The sequence below is a fragment of the Procambarus clarkii genome, chromosome 12 (genome assembly GCF_040958095.1).
Source record: "Procambarus clarkii isolate CNS0578487 chromosome 12, FALCON_Pclarkii_2.0, whole genome shotgun sequence".
NCBI classification, from domain to species: domain Eukaryota; kingdom Metazoa; phylum Arthropoda; class Malacostraca; order Decapoda; family Cambaridae; genus Procambarus; species Procambarus clarkii.
In genome coordinates this window covers 47,321,582-47,339,612 of record NC_091161.1, presented here as the reverse complement: position 1 = coordinate 47,339,612, position 18,031 = coordinate 47,321,582, and the positions used below count along the sequence as shown (strand labels likewise).

At 42.5% G+C, this 18,031-nt stretch overlaps 1 protein-coding gene across 2 annotated transcripts in view; it reads left to right on the top strand.

The window, feature by feature from the left end:
- Positions 1-18,031, top strand: part of LOC138363929 (uncharacterized) — a 317,396-nt gene that overhangs the window by 123,244 nt on the left and 176,121 nt on the right. The window lies entirely within an intron of this gene.

Below are 18,031 nucleotides of genomic sequence, written 5' to 3'. Positions count from 1 at the left end.
TCTCCCTTTCTTTCTTTCTCTTTCTTTCCTTCTCTCTCTTTTTCTTTCTCTTTCTACATGAATATTATACTTGACTGTGTTTACATTCACTTGTAGATTTTTATTTTTAGTTAATTAGTCCTAAACTTTTGATTAATAGATTTTTATTATTAGTCATAGAAAAACTATAGTGTTATATGTATACTCGGAAAATTTTACTTGTTTTAGTTTTAAGTAACAATAACTGCTTATAACGTCAGACTGATCTCAGCATGACATGAATCACAGGCTGCTTGATCACAAAATCTATTGTGTTCACATATTGCATATATAGATTTTTAAATTTTTACTTTTATATTCTGTTATAGATATAGTCTATATATTTCGAGCTATTACATATATTTTGTTGTATTACTCATTCTTAATTAAATAAATATAATATTTTAATTCTCTTTTTGTACCCTATTTATTTGTAATTTACACATACATATATAGGATGTCCATTTCTATCTCAGATATGTCTTCTTTCTTTCTCTCCCTTTCTATTTCAGATATGAATTACAAAATTATTATACCCTAATTTACCCTAAACGCTTTAATGTAGGTAATTAAAAGATCATAAAAAAGTTTTTAGAAATGTTAATTATTTACGTTCTAAGGTTGTATATAAAAGTTCTCAAAAAACCTTTTCTAAACGTAATTATAAACGTGCTGAAAACAATGAAATGTCGTTTTTAGGATGTTTTAAAAACATGAAAATGTTTGCTGGGATAAGTTTTTCCAGAGTCAGTCTTCCTAGCTATTATTTTACCATCGCGCACAAAACAATGTTTAATAGCAGTGGATCTATTGCGAATTCCACGTAGTTTAAATAAGAGATTTTGTCTGAATCTGGTGTAACGGTTCTATTGTTACGTAAAGTATGGTGACTAATAAACACAGACACTAAGATACTATATATATATTTGGTCGAATATACAGAAGTACACAGGTGATACGTTGGTGTGAGTTGAGCGCACTGAGCGTTGGTACAGTATCTCGCAAGTGTCTGCTCTAGACCACACTTGAAAGTAGACTAGCCAATGTTCGCTACACCGCTGCTTATATTGCTCGGGCAACACCTCACCGTGTTGCCCGGGCAACGCCTCACCTCATTTATCTCCAAAGGTTGACAGGAATATTAACAATGCATTTGGAGCGAGTATATTATTGGGATAATCTACTCGCTACAGAACTCCCCCTCCCAGGGGATGAAAGGAAAAATACTTGATCAAGGAACTTAGCTGGTCGGCGAATTGTACGCCCTGCTCGCGTTACATAACCATCAAAGTTAACTTCCTCCTCTTCGCTGATGTCATCTAACTGGGGTCGTAGGGTGGGAGGTCGCACAGGATCGTCCGTCGTCGCAGGATCAGGTTGTGGTGCAGCTGGTAACTGGGGTTGTAACATGGGAGGTCGTACAGGATCGTCCGTTGTCGTAGGTGGCGGTGCTGCTGGTAACTGTGGTCGAAAAGTGAACTGCGTAGTCGGCGGATGTGTCTCTGGATTTAGCAGTGTCGCAGACGTTGAGACGAAGCCTGGAGCAGAGCAGAGAGCTGAGTGAGGCCGGAGTCGTGGAGCTCTATGTGGGAGAGCGTGGCGGCTCGATTGAGATTTGTGAGTGTCTAAACTCGGGGAGCGAGAGCGTGGCGGCTCGATGCGGTCGTAGTCTGCTGTCTGCTCTGTGTCGAAGCTGTAGCGTCTTGGGTTGATTAGGACTGTACACGCCGAGTACTACATTGTTGACTGTGGAAATTGTAGTCTGGTACCAAAAGATGTAGGCAGTGTGTGGACAAGCTCGGTGTAGCAGGATAGAAGAATGTGCATAATTGTTGCGTCCTTGGGTCGCTGGTGGAGCATTTAGATCCGGGGCGGATGGGCTCGGGCACCAGGACATTAGGAGGTAATGTAGGCACGTAGTTAGGACAACGAGGTAATCACTGCTAGAGCTGAATTGTCCTGGAGGCGACGAAGAGTCGGAAACGCAAGCTGTAAGTCCTGTACTGCGCAAAGTGCTTGAGTCGGCAGAGTATCAGAATGCAGTGAACGTGTAGATGAATCTGACGAAAGAGCAGCTTTCGTGGGCGCCCCTGTAGAACAAGCAGTGCCCTGGCAGCGACGGAGAGTCGGCAGGACAGGCTGTAGATCCCACATGATGTAGTTGCTGATGAAACTGTCAGATGAGTAAGTAACACTCGCTGTGCAGCAAGCTGTAGTTGATGAAAATGCCGAGATGATCGCGATGTAAATCATAGCTGTGGCGAGTGTTACTTACTCATCTGACAGTTTCATCAGCAACTACATCATGTGGGATCTACAGCCTGTCCTGCCTCCTCTCCGTCACTCCAGGGTCACCAATGTAACGGTTCTATTGTTACGTAAAGTATGGTGACTAATAAACACAGACACTAAGATACTATATATATATTTGGTCGAATATACAGAAGTACACAGGTGATACGTTGGTGTGAGTTGAGCGCACTGAGCGTTGGTACAGTATCTCGCAAGTGTCTGCTCTAGACCACACTTGAAAGTAGACTAGCCAATGTTCGCTACACCGCTGCTTATATTGCTCGGGCAACACCTCACCGTGTTGCCCGGGCAACGCCTCACCTCATTTATCTCCAAAGGTTGACAGGAATATTAACAATGCATTTGGAGCGAGTATATTATTGGGATAATCTACTCGCTACACTGGTAAGACATTCGTTCACATAAACCTTGGATTTCCTAGCGACTGCAGCAGTGATAAGGTCTGACTTGCGGGAGCAGCTATCCAACTTCACGCGTATCCTTCTGTTGTTTGCACCAGATGATTTGGTACCCACTCTATAAGCTGACTTAATGTCTCTTGCTTCGATTGAATAATTCAACTTAGTACGCAATTCCTGGATCACGATGGCAGTACAGTCTTCTCTGTCAGTTTCATGGGGAAAATCCTGTGATGAGATGATGACAGAATCAAGGAGCTTAAGTTGGTCTGATTCGTCTTGGGTTGCAGTTTGTTGCTGTTGTAGGGAGTTAAAGTGGTTCTCTAACTTTTGTAACATCTCTTCTTGCTTCTTAGAGGTTTCTGCTGGTTTAAAGTTAGTAACCGAGATCCGAAGAGAGCTTAATTCATGTTCGAGGTGGCCGACTCTGGCAGACAGATCTTGGTTAGCCTTGTGCATTGCCAAAGCATCACTCTGAAGCTTCATTATCAGGTCCGACTGCTCTCGGATTATAGACTTTTGGTCATCATGTATTTGAGTCAATAATCTGAGCCATGGATTATCAGCGGGACGCTTAAAGTCAGTACATGGGGAGGCAGCTCGTTTAAGTTGCTCCATATGGTTACATAACTGTTGTAAGGCTCGAGTCAGTGACGACGCTTCAATCAGCTGAGAAGGTTTGTTATTGTTGACGCAGGGAGGGTCGGTACTCCCCCCGGTAGCCCCTAAGGGGGAGACAGCCGCATTATTCCTATTATAAGCTATAAGCTATAAGCATTATAAGCTATTTGAACCACCCCACCGCCGGCACTCGGATAGTAATCTTGGGCATAGCATTTTACCAAATCACCTCATTCTTTGGGGCACACGTGAGGAACACAAATGCGAACAAGCCTGAATGGTCCCCAGGACAATATGCAACTGAAAACTCACACCCCAGAAGTGACTCGAACCCATACTCCCAGAAGCAACGCAACTAGTATGTACAAGACGCCTTAATCCACTTGACCATCACGACCGGACATAATGAGGTGATAGCCTAAGCTATTTGAACCACCCCACCGCCGGCACTCGGATAGTAATCTTGGGCATAGCATTTTACCAAATCACCTCATTCTTTGGGGCACACGTGAGGAACACAAATGCGAACAAGCCTGAATGGTCCCCAGGACAATATGCAACTGAAAACTCACACCCCAGAAGTGACTCTCACGTGTGCCCCAAAGAATGAGGTGATTTGGTAAAATGCTATGCCCAAGATTACTATCCGAGTGCCGGCGGTGGGGTGGTTCAAATAGCTTAGGCTATCACCTCATTATGTCCGGTCGTGATGGTCAAGTGGATTAAGGCGTCTTGTACATACCAGTTGCGTTGCTTCTGGGAGTATGGGTTCGAGTCACTTCTGGGGTGTGAGTTTTCAGATACACATACATATCTAATCACCTACACAAATACACACATAATCTTTGTGTCACAAGTGACCAACAAGAGGCTCACAACAGTCACTATACAAGGCACTTTACATCTATGGTGAGTCACACAGTTACTAGTCTTGCTGCACACCCACCCAACTGGGCGGCAGCTTTACAGTCATGTGCTCCACACCCACCCAACTGGGCGGCAGCTTTACAGTCATGTGCATGCATTACCTACAGTAAGCAAATTTTGGATATTTCGCTAAGATTTCGAGCAGCACATCATTATGAATGAAGTACTTACACATATCTTGAACACTATTGATGGTGTTATCTCTAAATTCCGCGATTTTTTCACATTCCATTATATAATGACGCAAAGTACGCGAATAGTTCTGCTGACAGAGTTTACATTTAGTCAAATCTACATCAGCAGATGCTACAAACTCCCAGAGGTACTTGTAGCCGAGCCTAAGCCTAGCAGTGGTAACATCTAGAAGTCTGCTAACATTATTGGATGACCCATAGACGTGCGGTTCTTCCTGCATAATAGAATGATGATAGATGGAGTAACTGGTGTGAATTTCACTTTGCCTCAAGTCTCCGAAATTTAGTTGATGTTCCTGGGATATTGCTGCCCTCAGGCTGCTCAAAGGCAGTCCAAGTTTGTAATCAATTCCCTCTTTACGAGCAAAAGTCTTGGGCAACTCATCAGTTCTCAGTGGCTATTTTTACATTATCATTTACAACTAACTTAAGTTAAATAACAACCAGTAAACAGACTGCTGTTTTTTAATTCTAATTCAGGCACTTCCTGGGATAAAACGCGAACATTCCTTGAGGTGCTTATCTGTTTTTCCTCGTAACGGTCCCAAAGCTTCCACAAATGTTCCTGTTTCTCTTTATTGCTCTTGCGGCGACTGGACTTTAGCTTTTGATCAGAAACCAGTTGGGATTGCAAGGTTGCCAGGGACGCCTCACGGTATAGTAAGGGGATTAATATATATAAAGCCAAGTTGTCCCTCACTGCCCTTTGATTCAGACGCTGATGCCATCCTTCTACGTCATTGTTGGTCCTCACCAGTCATCTAAATGCACACCAGTTCCCCAATTCTCACACACTGTTGCACAGCCACGTATTTTTTTATGTAATGAGTTAATTGTGTCGTTAAGGGTGGACTGCTAGCCGACTTTTCTAATTCAGCAAACGCCTTACAATTATGTAGTACATACGTACCACATAAGTACGTGTGTGTTACACATGTACACACACACACACACACACACCTTGTCAAGCACAAGACGAAGCTTGAAAAAGTTTGGTGGTATGCCAATAGGCTAGTCCCAGGACTAAGAGGCATGAGTTACGAGGACAGGCTGCGAGAAATGCACCTCATGACACTGGAAGACAGAAGAGTAAGGGGAAAGAGTAAAGGATCACTACCTACAAAATTCTCAGAGCAATTGATAGGGTACATAAAGATAAACTGTTTAACACGAGTGGTAGGCGAACAAGGGGACACAGGTGGAAACTTAGTACCCAAATGAGCCTTACCTTGAGGTTACCTTGAGGTGCTTCCGGGGCTTAGCGTCCCCGCGGCCCGGTCGTCGACCAGGCCTCCTGGTTGCCGGACTGATCAACCAGGTTGTTGGACGCGGCTGCTCGCAGCCTGACGTACGAGTCACAGCCTGGTTGATCAGGTATCCTTTGGAGGTGCTTATCCAGTTCTCTCTTGAACACTGTGAGGGGTCGGCCAGTTATGCCCCTTATGTGTAGTGGAAGCATGTTGAACAGTCTCGGACCTCTGATGTTGATAGAGTTCTCTCTCAGAGTACCAGTTGCACCTCTGTTTTTCAACGGGGGTATTCTGCACATCCTGCCGTGTCTTTTGGTCTCATGTGATGTTATTTCTGTGTGCAGGTTTGGGACCAGCCCCTCTAATATTTTCCACGTGTAAATTATTATGTACCTCTCCCGCCTGCGCTCAAGGGAGTACAGTTTTAGGCTCTTTAGTCGGTCCCAATAGTTTAGATGTTTTACTGAGTGGATTATAACCGCTGCATTACGTAGGAATGCGGAGGAATTTCTGATGGAGGAGAAGACAGTTGCACAGCGCGATCCGCAGCGCAGCGTGCGGAGCGCCGCGGGAGGCCTATATAAGAAGAGAGGAGGGGACATGCGTTTTACGGGCTATTCATGCCCGTGCCACCTTTTGGGTGGCTTAATCTTCATCAATCAATCGACATGCGTTCTTTCTTGCTACAGCCTCGCCCCGCTTCACAAGTCAAAGAAAAATTTTTTGCTACAAACGCTACAAACACGCTTCACTTCGCAAGAAAAAGGAATAACTTGGGACTCTTGTGTTCTTGGGACTTCAAGAAGCCATGAAAACTACGATTGTACCACGATCACAGCCCCACCCTGATTGAGTTTATCTCAGGGGGCCCTTCAACCTCACAAGCTGAAAAGCTAGGGTCGGTCTACAGTACTCAACTTTCTCCAAGGTAATGTGTTATCTTATGTTCTAAATGTAAAAGCTAGGTTCCTCCCAAGTGTCGGTGTGTGCCCAGCGCTGTTTCCCACGCGGCCTGCAGCCGCTCTAGCCAGGCCAGTTAGGTCATGTTGCAACCCGTTCTCGCAAATTTAATAAGTCAATATTGACTTATTAAATATGTGCATAGGTGACATACTTAACATAATAGATACCCTTAAAAAGATTCATAGAAAACACCGACCTTACCTAACCTTGTTAGAATCTTAAGATAAGCATATTATAGCTACGTAATTACAATTATTACCTAACCTATAATAGGTATAGGTTAAGTAATAATTGTAATTACGAAGCAATAAGATGCTTATCTTAAGATACTAACTAGGTTAGGTAAGGTCGGTGTTTTCTATGAATCTTTTTAAGGGTATCTATTATGTTTAGTATATCACCTATGCACGTAGTTAATAAGTCAATATTGACTTTACGAATTTGCGAGAACGGGTTGTGCAACCCGTTCTCGCAAATTTAATAAGTCAATATTGACTTATTAAATATGTGCATAGGTGACATACTTAACATAATAGATACCCTTAAAAAGATTCATAGAAAACACCGACCTTACCTAACCTTGTTAGAATCTTAAGATAAGCATATTATAGCTACGTAATTACAATTATTACCTAACCTATAATAGGTATAGGTTAAGTAATAATTGTAATTACGAAGCAATAAGATGCTTATCTTAAGATACTAACTAGGTTAGGTAAGGTCGGTGTTTTCTATGAATCTTTTTAAGGGTATCTATTATGTTTAGTATATCACCTATGCACGTAGTTAATAAGTCAATATTGACTTTACGAATTTGCGAGAACGGGTTGTGCAACCCGTTCTCGCAAATTTAATAAGTCAATATTGACTTATTAAATATGTGCATAGGTGACATACTTAACATAATAGATACCCTTAAAAAGATTCATAGAAAACACCGACCTTACCTAACCTTGTTAGAATCTTAAGATAAGCATATTATAGCTACGTAATTACAATTATTACCTAACCTATAATAGGTATAGGTTAAGTAATAATTGTAATTACGAAGCAATAAGATGCTTATCTTAAGATACTAACTAGGTTAGGTAAGGTCGGTGTTTTCTATGAATCTTTTTAAGGGTATCTATTATGTTTAGTATATCACCTATGCACGTAGTTAATAAGTCAATATTGACTTTACGAATTTGCGAGAACGGGTTGCATGCCTAGGCAGAACATGTTATGCAGCCAACAGTCCTATTGTCCGCTGATTACGACGAAATTCTTATACAGCCTTGCCCGCGCCGCTAAACTTGCCAGAATTATTGTCTGCCGGTTAAGCCCGAGAATTTTTATTCAGTATCCTCGATGCTGGTTTGCCGGAAATATTGTCCGCCGGTTAAGCCCGGAACCTTTTTACGCAGCTTAACACGCTGCTGGATTGCTAGACATATTGTCCGCTGTTTAAGACGGAATTCTTATGCAGCCTCCATCGCTGATGGATTGCCAGAATTATTATCTGTCGGTTAAGCCAGGAATTTTTATGCAGCTCACCACGCTGCTGGATTGCCAGACCTATTGTCTGACGGTGAACCCCGGAAATTTTATGCAGCTCACCACGCTGCTGGATTGACAGACCTATTGTCTGACGGTGAAGCCCGGAAATTTTATGCAGCTCACCACGCTGCTGGATTGACAGACGATTGTCCGACGATTAATACGGAATTCTTATATACCATTGCCCTAGCCGCTAGCTTGCCAGACTTATAGTCTGCCGGTTAAGCCGGGGAATTTTATCTATTCAGTATCCGCCCTCGAGTTGGATTGGCCAGAAATATTGTCTACGGGTTAGGCATAAAAATTTTAATGCAGCCTCCTTCGCCGCCGGATTTTTTTAGATTCTGGCCTGCCGGATAAGCCCGGAATTATTATACAGCCGCCCTAGCTGCCACCCTCGCTATCGGATTGCCAGACCTATGTCTGCAGGTTGAGCCCGGAATTATTATGCAGCCGCCTTCGCAATTGGATTGCCAGACCTATGTCTGCCGGTTGAGCCCGGAATTATTATGCAGCCGCCTTCGCTATTGGATTGCCAGACCTATGTCTGCCGGTTGAGCCCGGAATTATTATGATTGCCAGACCTATGTCTGCCGGTTGAGCCCGGAATTATTATGATTGCCAGACCTATGTCTGCCAGTTGAGCCTGGAATTATTATGATTGCCAGACCTATGTCTGCCGGTTGAGCCCGGAATTATTATGATTGCCAGACCTATGTCTGCCGGTTGAGCCCGGAATTATTATGATTGCCAGAACTATGTCTGCCGGTTGAGCCCGGAATTATTATGATTGCCAGACCTATGTCTGCCGGTTAAGCCCGGAATTATTATGATTGCCAGACCTATGTCTGCCGGTTGAGCCCGGAATTATTATGCAGCCGCCTTCGCTATTGGATTGCCAGACCTAATGTCAGCCGGTTAAGCCCGGAATTGTTATGATTGCCAGACCTATGTCTGCCGGTTAAGCCAGGAATTATTATGATTGCCAGACCTATGTCTGCCGGTTGAGCCCGGAATTATTATGCAGCTGCCTTCGCTATTGAAAGCCTCCAGATCTTTAGCCCCTGCTATTGCTTTGCTCTTCAACAAGTCACTTGAACTCCAAACCTTTCCAGATATTCTAAAAAAAGCGAGAGTAACGCCTGTCCACAAATGTGGTGATCTCACAGATGTTAACAACTACAGACCTATATCAATCCTGCCAAACTTGTCAAAAAATTTTGAAAAACTAATCTATAAGCAGCTTTACTCATATCTAGCCAAACTCAATATACTTAGCCCTTGCCAATATGGCTTCAGGCCCAAAAAAAGCACTAACGATGCACTTATTAGTATGCTTAACTCGATTCATACAGCTCTTGATAAAAATGAGTTCCCTGTTGGGTTATTTGTGGACCTGCGTAAAGCTTTCGATACTGTCAACCACCAAAACCTTCTTCTTAAATTACATCATTATGGTGTCAGAGGACACTCCCTACAATACCTCAAATCATACCTTACTGACAGGCTCCAATGTGTTTCTGTGAATAATACAATTTCTCCCACCCTACCCATGAACATTGGTGTTCCCCAGGGCAGCATACTTGGCCCTCTCCTCTTTCTCATCTACATTAATGACCTTCCAAATGCCTCCCAACACCTCAAACTAATCCTATTTGCTGACGACACAACCTTCATTTACTCCAGTCCTGATCCCCTTGCTCTAAATGCCACAGTAAATACTGAGCTAAATAAAGTCCATCTGTGGCTAACTGCCAACAAACTCACCCTTAACATTGACAAAACTTTCTATATTCTGTTTGGCAATAAATCCTCTAATCAAATAAATCTCAAAATAAACAATACCCAAATTTGTAACAAATTAGATGGCAAATTCCTTGGCATTCTCATTGACCACAAGCTGAATTTCCAGGGACACATTCTAAGCATATCAAAAAAAGTTTCAAACACTGTAGGCATTCTTTCTAAGATCAGATATTATGTACCACGCCCTGCCCTGGTGACTCTCTATTACTCCCTTATCTATCCATATCTCAACTATGGTATTTGTGCTTGGGGCTCTACTACCCAAAATCACTTACGTCCTCTAATTACTCAACACAAAGCTGCTATTAGGACAATATCCAATTCTGGCCCCAGACATCACTCGGTTCCCCTATTCAAATCCCTGAATATGTTAGACATTAAGTCACTGCACATTCTCTCATGTGTACTATACATATACAAAACGCTAAATTGTAATGCCAATCCTGATCTCAAAAGCTTCATAGAAGGTTGTAACAGAACCCATGAGCACCACACCAGAAATAAATACAGTTTTGATATTCCTAGAGTACGACTTAATCAAACCAGAAATGCTCTACAAATCAAGGGGCCCAGGATGTGGAATGACCTTCCCAACCATGTTAAAGACAGTACCTCTCTCAACCAGTTTAAGGTAAAAACGAAGCTATACCTAATAAATTCCCTGTAACCTACCTTACCTCTCTATTGTCAACCCATGTATGTTTTTTTTGTTTTTTTTTTGTTTTACAAATCAACGCTGTTTTAATGTAATTTTCTGTAATAATTTGTAATTGTATTTGTGCTGTTTTTTCAACAATGTTCCCCCCTCTTTTACCTCTAATTTTATTTGTACTCAACGCATTTTTTTTCTTTTTACCCATTAGTTTTAAGCTTTAGTCAGTAGTGTTTTTTCCTGCCCGAAACGCTTTGCGTAATAGTGGCTTTAGGCATTGTATGTTCTAGCTCTTATCTATAAAGCCAACAAACTTTGTAAAATCTCTTTATGTATGTACCTTTGCCTAAATAAAAATTATTATTATTATTATTATTATTATTGGATTGCCAGACCTATGTCTGCCGGTTGAGCCCGGAATTATTATGATTGCCAGTCCTATGTCTGCCGGTTGAGCCCGGAATTATTATGCAGCCGCCCTCACTATTGGATTGCCAGACCTAATGTCTGCCGGTTAAGCCCGGAATTGTTATGATTGCCAGACCTATGTCTGCCGGTTGAGCCCGGAATTATTATGCAGCCGCCCTCACTATTGGATTGCCAGACCTAATATGTCTGCCGGTTAAGCCCGGAATTATTATGCGGCCGCCTCGCTGCTGGATTGCCAGATCTATTGTCTGACGTTTAAGCCCAAAAATTATCTTATGAAGCCTCACTGGCTGCTGGTTTGCCTTGGCCGTGGATTGTCCCAGGACGCTGGCTGTACCAGTTTGACCGCTGGTGTAGCAGGCAGCCCCACCAACAACGACTTCAGAAGCTGGAGATCATTGCAATGGACTCGGTAATAAAAATTTTATAATTTGCTGCACCGAAAATCTCACGGGACAGACGCAAGGACCCTATTTCAACACACCAGAAATGAATATCTCCTTTTACATTCCCCCCAAAAAATTGTTTTATTCAACAGGTGACGACCCTCCGACTGCTGCCGTTCCAGCTGATCTGCAATCAGCAAATTCACGAGGCTGATAAACGAACCACGCATTCGGAGAGTAACTTACTATGGAAACCGCTGTATTGGACCTTATATTTCTTATATTTATTATCATCCTTATATTTATGGAGTCAGTGCCGCACGGACACATGCATGTCACAGTCATGATTTAACTCCCTTCGGACGAGATTAAGCATTTAATCTCCCGCATTAAGATTATAAGCTGAGGTTTTACACATTAAGTGGTTATTCTTTAATCCAATCTTATACTTATCTTACGCTTAACGCTTCTTAATTAAAACTTTAATCGCAATAGGTAAACCAATTTATTTGTCGGCCTGCATACGGAGGACAACCTATGATGGACTTCATGTAATCGACTCAGTTAATTTTAGACTGTAATGGACGCAGTTCTTTGCGGGCTGTTCGGGACTCAGTTACCACAATTTTAATTTGTTGTGTGTGTCTCTCCGGAGACAAGCGGGTCTCAGTTATGGTTAAAGAACCGTTTTTCCTTATATTCATTTTATCGGGTACTTTTACGTTGATATGTATTTTATTTGGGTCATATAGTTATTATATTGATTACTTCGGAGTATTCTCTTTGTATTATTATGTTGGATTATATTTGAATATAATTAATACCTGCGCACGATCGTTCAAGCCAATCAAATCCCTTCGGGGCAGGATACTGCAGTCTTTCCTTTTGAATTAATGTTAATATTAAGGTTTTACTCTTCAATATAAGTTTTACAGTGGATGGGTTTTTTTTCGTGCGGTATTCATTTAGACAACTGGTAACTTAAGTTACTCCCTTCCCCTGACCTTGGGTGCAGGGACGCGTGGGCATTTTAAGCCACGTTCCCGTTGGTTTACAGCTACGATTAAGTATTAATTTTCCCCTTTCAGCTTTCAAGCCTAAATCTTTCAGATTAAACGGACTATCCCCACTTAATCTTAAAAAATTACACTTTACCCACTTATTACTTACTCGAGATACATAATTATAGACCTTAATTTACTAAGGCTTAGGGTCATTCGTTATTAGCTCTTCTATTAATTGTACATGGATTTCTTTATTATTCCTGTTACCTCGGAGGTACTTAGGTACTATGTTCTGTATTACTTCGGCTACTCCTTTGTTGGTGACGATACTTCCCTCTTCTAGAAACGCTGGGGCCTCGTGGATCTACAAGTTTGTAAATAACATATGTTGTTACATTTCTCCCACACCCTTTCAATTCGTCTTTCAATAAATTAACTGAAACTTTAAATCACAATAGTTAAATATTTAAGCTGCTTAATTTAACTGGTACTTAACTTTTCTCAGTCTCGTGCGTTTCATTTAGTGGGTACCTTACGTTAATCCTTCTTCAGTCCTCGGTAGCATTGACGCGTGAGATCATTATGGCACGTCCCAATAGGATTACAGTTAAAGTCAAGTCTATTCATACTCTTTAAGAATTTAAGCTAAAAAACTTACAGGTCAAGCGGTCTACACTCTTTTAATTCTTTTTTTTTTCTCTTCACTGACTTATCTCATTCACGCAGTTATTTTCACGCATCAAACGTTATTTTCTGTTTCTGCGAAGTAGGGAAGTTTTTTATATATTTTTTAGTGCTTCCCTTTAGGTAATTCTGTAGTTGCATGTTTTTCTTTACTTAGGAATTTTCGGCCAGTCAAGTGCGGAAATTTTTATTGTCGGTCGCTGGGTCTCACGTTACAAATTTCATCCTGTACTTCTTTAAGGCATTTAATTCTTGCTAATTTTCCCTTCACATATTCATTAACTTATTCACGCTACATATTTATATACAGTAATTATTTAAGGATTATGGTCATTCGTTATTTGTACTTCTATTATATGTTACATCGATTATATTATTATCCCTGTCATCACTGGGGTAATTAGGTATTCTGTTCTGGAAATCTGAAACCCCCTTTTGTTTGCTGATGGTATTTCCCTCATCCTGTAACGCTGTGGTCTTGAGGCTTTCCAAGTTTGTAAATACTACGCGCTGCCACGTATTCTCACAACCCCAATCATTCTTACCCTTACCTATTTTATTAAAACTTTAATCACAATAGTTAATTAATCACGCTGCTTTTTCTCTCAGTTTGGGATGTGTTCTTATTGGATTTGTTATCACTGATTAACGATAAACCTTAAACATTGCTGCTTCCCCTTTTAGTCATTATCAGTCGCAGTCTCCGTGGTGTAGTGGTAAGACACTCGCCTGGCGTTCCGCGAGCGCTATGTCATGGGTTCGTATCCTGGCCGGGGAGGATTTACTGGGCGCAATTCCTTAACTGTAGCCTCTGTTTAACGCAACAGTAAAATGTGTACTTGGATGAAAAATCGATTCTTCGCGGCAGGGGATCGTATTCCAGGGACCATAGGATTAAGGACTTGCCCGAAACGCTACGCGTACTAGTGGCTGTACAAGAATGTAACAACTCTTGTATATATCTCAAAAAAATTATTTCGTCGTCACACCTTGGCCTACCCTACCGTAATTAAATACTGTTCACAATCGCGCCTTCCTTTTAATTAATCGGTCACTGGTTTTCCGGAACATATTTAAAAAACTATAATTATGAAGGTTTTCTAAGTTTATATTTGTTACTTTTATCTATACAAATGATATTGAGAATTACTATTACTGACATTCTAAAGTACTTAATTGTTGTTGTTAAAAGTTCGCTGCCTGGAACGGGGGGTTCCGGGCATCACGGGCTGTGGTGAGCCGTAGATGAAAAGTACTTAGTTATGTTAACGACTTTTAATATTACTTGTAGCAGTCTGGGACGCTTATTCTATCAATTATTAATTTGTTTCTATCCACAGACTGTTGGGGATAGTCTTTATGGTATTCTTATACAGCCCATTTGTGGTTAGAATTAGTGGCTCGGTTGTTGGTTGGTTGATAAGGATTAAGCCACTCAAGGGGTGGCACGGGCATGCTTCGCCAGAAAAATCGTATGACATTATACAGCTCATTTTATTCTGACTAACGACCAGTTCGAAAAATGTGGTCGACAGCCCGCATTGACGCAATATCAAGCTTGATGAGGTGCCCCCTTGGCATTTTTGGGGGTGTGGGTTGTTCTCACAATTTCACGCATTAATTACAGTATATTACACGTTCATGCGAATTTAATGACGTTCTATAGTACATGTCTTCACATGCTTGGAACAGTGGAAGGTCCCATCCTCCGCTACGTTTCGTGGTAATTGGTCTACAATTTTAACAAACCATGTTATCGAACCAGTTTTAATTTCCTACACTGTACATGTTAAAGGGAATTTATTTACGTCCATAGTATGACGCAACATACAGAATTGCTTATTCTAACTAAGGCACAAATTCGGTGCAAGATTAACGGAAGAACAACTCCAGGCGTCTTGTTACTAATGCTTTATTAATATTGCCCAGTGTCCTATTCGCCTCATTTACGACCGAGCATGCATCGCTCCTTTGGTTTTAACCATCTTACTAATTGCAATTCCCAGTTCCCTCACGCATTACCTTCGCAATCCTGACATCATCCGCTTGTGACTAGTAATCCTTTTTCATCATTACCTAGCCACAAAACTTCACATTTATCAGCATTAAACTGCATCAGACAAGCTTTTGCCATCACAAATACTATTTAGCTCAACTTGATGTGTTAGTGAATCTTCTACCATGTTGTTTTCAACTTGTTGCAAGGAGCACTGTTCGTTTGGTTTTGTAGCGTTTTAATCCCCCCCCCCTGCTTTACCACACTGTCCTACTTATGCCACATGTCCACCCCTGCCAACTCTTACTGCCGTAATATTTCCAGAACGACTACAGACCATCGGGGAACACCTAATGGACGGGGAACATTGGTTTGCCACCGAAGAACACTCTCGATGGACTGCACGGATGGGCGAATGAAGGAACTACTCAGCTGCACTGGGGCCAGCCTCGCTAGGCTAGCCTCCGCATGGGCGGGATACAGCGACGACGACGCCCACGAGGACGACCTGGCGTGGCGCGAAGCACGCACGAGAACGACTACAGACCATCAGGGAACACCTCATGGATGGAGAGCATAGGATCGCGCACGATGAACACTCCCGACGGACTGCTCGGATTGGCACACGCAGGACCTACTCACCCGCCCTGGGGTCAACCTCACTGGGCTAGTCTCTGCAAGGGCGGGATACAGCAATGACGACGACACAAGGATGTCCTGGCGCGGCGGGGCATAGCACGCGAGGAAGGCACGAGGTAATACGCCCACTACACGCGGACATCAAGACGGCCGCCTTGTATACCCATGCACCAGAAGGGGCTCCATTGGACACTTCCAGGACGCTGCTTACCTAGCAGCATTTAACAGCCATGTACGCCCGACTCTGTACCTTTTTTCAGTTCTGGAAATTCCTGACTGTTTTTTTTAACGGCAGAGGTAACGGGTGTACGGGCACGGATGTGGACGCAGACAAGGAAAAACTCAATGACACCACGCGACGCAGAACTTGCGGCTACGCCATTCCTGGTGGCACGGCCCCCAACGTCAGATGAGAAGACAACGCCCCTACACGCTGATGCTCCTTACGCGGCCAGCGCCCGCCCAATGGACGGGCCACGCAGCTGTCACTTGACGGGCATGAACAGGAAACAATTAAGGACGTCGGACGGTGGAGGAGTGACGTTTTTCACTATTACGCCAGGCAAGAGGTCTTCATACTTCCACATTGAAAACATTACGCGGCCAGCAGGCACTCGCCCCTTCGGGGGGGGGGGGGGGGTCCGGCCAGCTGGCTCTGCGAGTGGGGGTGCAGCGCCGGCCCCTAAGTATTACGCTGTCCGCAGCTACTTACTCTCACTTGTAAGAGTATTGTTAAATTTGTCCTATAGGTGTATTCTACAGCTACTAGTAATTTACCATTTCACATTATGTCTGGGATTGGCGCATTATTTCTGTCATGTGTTAGGCCACTATATCATACTCTATATATAAGCCCTGCTTCTACTTGAAAATTATGTAAACGTTTGCCTTACTTGTACCAATAGTTAATAAGGATTCCGCGTTCTGCAGACCATGTTCTATTTAGTTACCGGATATAAGCATATGTATTAAAGTCATTGTAGTCAAGTTATACATGTATTTATGCTGTTGAAAAATTATACAAGTTATCCTGTTCATTAACATGGTCTGAAAAAAATTATTTATTTGTTTCTACTAAAAAATTAAATAAAATAGGTCCCAATGCTGTCGGTGTCTCATTCCTCCGTTATCAGAAACTAGCAGTAAAGGATCTCTGCACGCTCTCCAGGTCAGCAATTTCTCCAGCTTTGAAAGGTGCTGTCATTGTGCAGCAGTACTCCACTCTAGAGAGCACAAGCGTTTTGAAAAGTATCATCATCGGTATAGCATCTCTAGTGTGAAAAGTTCTTGTTATCCAACCTGTCATTTTTCTTGCAGTTGTGACGGCTACTTTATTGTGTTCTTTAAAGGTAAGGTCTTCCGACATGAGTCACACCCAGATCCTTTACATTGCCTTTTCGTTCTATGTTATGATTTGCCTGAGTTTTGTAAGTGGTTTCCGTTTTTATAACCATAAGTGTCAGAGTAGTTAATAGATGGAATGCATTAGGCAGTGATGTGGTGGAGGCTGACTCCATACACAGTTTCAAATGCAGATATGATAGAGCCCAGTAGGCTCAGGAATCTGTACATCAGTTGATTGCCAGTTGAGAGGTGGTGTAACACTGTAAAAGTGTTTGGGTTAGTTTATTTAAAATATATATAGAATATGAGTCACAGACAGGGATTTGGAAAGGCGCCAAGTTGTCGGCGGAGATCTCACACCTCTAACCGTTAATGACCCCAAGTGACCTGAGGTCAGATCATGAGAATTTCACCTTGCTTCCGCTAAGCTTATAATTGTAGTCTGGTAGCCTTCAAACATGCCGACGTTTAAGGAGTGGCTTGGTAGTGCCGGAGGCTATCTACTTGTGGGCGGAGTTAGTACTAGGGTCCCCAATATATACTGAGGGAGCATAGAGCATAAGCAATCAAGAGACAAAAACAGCAGACGGCAGTCAGCAGAGCAGAGAAGACGTCCCTAGCAGGGAGGCTGTCGGCCGGCAGGGGCGAGACAGTCTCTGTCAAACTACAGACCCCCCCCCCCCTCTCTATTCAACTTAGACTCAGTCCTCGGTGAGTGAACATTAAGGTGACTTGTCGTGTTTTACAAGTGTTGTGTGACGATCAGGGGCAGTCAATTGTAGTGTTCTCAGATTCTTGGAGGATGACTCACTTTGAATATTAATCTTTAACATTTTAATTGGATTGCTTAAGTTATGATATTTATCAT